We start from the raw sequence: 3,145 nt of genomic DNA on the forward strand, positions 1-3,145 counted from the left end.
TGTGTGTGTGTACATAATCTTTATAACATTCTGACTCTTAATTCTTTCGGAAGACGTTTATTGTGCCCTAGAATATGTTCTTCCTGGAGTTAGTGGGAAAATTGTAGATTCCCCGTCCTTGCCAGCAAGGGGGTCTGGGGGAGCGCTAGGAGCCCCGCCGCCAAGCACTATTTCTGGTATTGAAAGCCAACAAAATGCATATTCTGAGGTATCTACAATGCATTTTCCTGCTATTAAAAAGTTTTATTTCAAAAACCTAATGTGCTATTCTTACTGATTTAGACCCTCCCGCGCCGTTCAGCGCATTTGCCGTCAAGCTGTTTCCACAAAAATCTGTCACTGGTAATGTCTGAAGCTTCTTCACACCTGCTCTGAGGACCTCCATGAATGTGTGGCGCCAAGTTGTACTTAATAGGATGTCATCGCAACTCTTATTATGGGTAATGTCGGAGAACATGTCCCGCAATTCTCATGCGACGCTCTGTCACAATCTTACTATGGGGTCGACTCCCAGTTCGGCATAGGATTTCCTTGATTTAGACCCGGTCTCTATAACTGATTCCTAAAATCTGTCTTAGCCATCTTTGTTGAGCCACATTTAGTGTTTTTACAATTTCGCAGATGACTATTCACTGCACTTTGTTAATGGAGGCTATGGAGCCCCGCCACTGGTAGAAATATGTAATCTCTCTTGAATACGCTCTTTGAAGTGACAGTAGTTTGCTTTAGATGTTATATCGAAAAGAGAAGTTTTATCGTCAAAATCATCTGCTGGGGGGTTTAAACTAGAAAATCTCTCGTGTTTGTTTTTTTAAAATTCAAAACCCCATTTAGCTACGATGATCGAATTTGGTAACTCTAGTTTGCTTAAGAATAATATTGAAGAGGTTTTCCACCTCAAAACGCTCTGTAAGGGGATTTTAAACTCAAAACCATCAGGAGGAGATGGGTTTAAACTCAAAACCCCAATTGGCTTGGCTACGCTCAAATAATTTTAGTGTGTAATTTGCTTTTTTTTTATATTGAAGAGGTATTTTTTAGCATCAAACCCCTCTGAAGGGGGGTTTAAACTCAAAACCCCTTTTGGCAAAGCTCATAGCATTTTGAGTGCGCGATTAACTTTTTTATATATATTGATGAGGTATTTTTTTAGCTTCAAACACTACTGAAGAGGGGGGGGGGGGGGGTTAAACTCAAAACCCCTTCAAAATTTTGAGTATGTAATTTGCTTATTTTATATTGAAGAGGGGGTTTATAGTATATTTTGGAGGGGGTTTTAAAATCAAAATCTTCCTTAACTGTGCTCTTGAAATTTGGGGATTGTCGTTTGCAATTTTTTTTTTTTTTGGTTTTGTTTTATAGAAGAGGGGTATTTAACTGCAAAACCGCCTGGTATGGGGTTTTAAACTCAAAACCCCCTGGTAGGGGTTTTAAACTCAAAAACCCCTGGTAGGGGTTTTAAACTTAAAATCCCTAGGCTGTGATGGTTTAGTATTAAAATCTCACCTAAAATAAAGAAAATCAAAGCAAAAAATCAGTCACTAAATTCCGATCCCCCCCCTGCGGGGGTGGGGGTGGGTGGGTGGGGGGTGTTGAACCCCAATCCCCCCTGGCTACGCCCATGATGTACAGTAAGGATAAAAACCTCAATGTGTCTCTTTTATCTGTTGATAAAAAAACAACAACCTTTGACCGAGTAAACCATAGCTTCTTGTTCAATGTACTTGAGAAATGTAAAATATAAGTTCCCTGTTAATCAGACAGGGGCGGACTGGGTATCAAAACCGGCCCACAAATGGCATGTCATATATTTTCGGTGTGTGTGTGTGTGGGGGGGGGTAAACCCTTTGAAAAGGCTTTTTTTTTTTTTTTTGTTTAGATACATATATAAAATGTTCAAGAAAATGAAATTTATAAGATTACTATTCGTTTTAAACTAGGTCTAACTTATAATGCATACTAATTAGCTTTTTCTCTTTAAAAAACTGCTTGCATAACTGATTTTAAAAATTAGATTTTTCGCTTTCAGGAAAAAAAAAAGTAGCCGTTGCATCAGAACTTTGAATGGTCTAAAATATTGTGATGTCGGATTTTCAATATTTTTTCTAGTTTACGAGATCTAAACGGGACAGACGGACAGACATTTCGCACAAAACTAATAGCGTCTTTTCCCCTTTCGGGGGCCGCTAATAATAATATGAAAAAAAAAACAATAACAAGAAAACGTGTTCGGGCCTTTGTGTCTTGTTGCTACCAGACCGGCCCATTTGGTATACCGGCCCACCAGACATTTGCCCGTTTGCCCATATAGCCAGTCCGCCCCTGTAATCAGATATATAAAGCTTGTCTATACAAATGCAATAAGTAGATTGATCATTAATCATTCTCTCAGTAGGGGTATCCCCAAACAAAAGTCTGTCAGACAGGGCTGTCCCTTATCCCCGTTCGTGTATATAATCCTTTGCTTGGAACCCTTCTTGGAATCTGTAAGATCTGATCCCTATTATTGGATCACAACAGCCATATTAGACCCTATGATGATCGGGGACACGACAATTCGTTCACTGACATTTCGTTCACCGACAAATCGTCCACGCGACTATTCGTTCACCCGACAATTCGTTCACGCGACAATTGGTTCACGCGACATATCGCTCACGGACAATTCGTTCACAGATAACTTGATTTCATAAGCATACACGAGAATCTACAGTTTCCATTAGTGGAAAGAGACCACCTCTGTGTGTATAGGTACTCTTAGACCAACTAAAGTAGAGGTGCCTAGTCTTTCTGGTAACGTATCTTCAAACTGCACTCCCGTGGCAACAAAGTCGCGCAAACACTCATTACAGGACAAAAGTCGTGAACGATTTGTCGGTGAACGAAATCATGTCGTGGAACCATAGAATCTAGATAGATCTAGTTAATACTAATCATTGATGCAGCTTCTGAGTTGATCATACTGATGATACTGTTTTTGTGAGAATTATAAGTGATGGGAAGTTTCACCGATATATGGATAAACTAATACAACTAAGACTCAAGACGTTTTTTAGATCTAGATCTAATTATAGATCAATATTAAGATTTCAAATTGCCGAACTAGATCTATGATTTCTAAGAACCCCCCCCCCCCACACCGGTG

The sequence above is a fragment of the Biomphalaria glabrata genome, chromosome 2 (genome assembly GCF_947242115.1).
Source record: "Biomphalaria glabrata chromosome 2, xgBioGlab47.1, whole genome shotgun sequence".
Classification (NCBI taxonomy): Eukaryota; Metazoa; Mollusca; class Gastropoda; family Planorbidae; genus Biomphalaria; species Biomphalaria glabrata.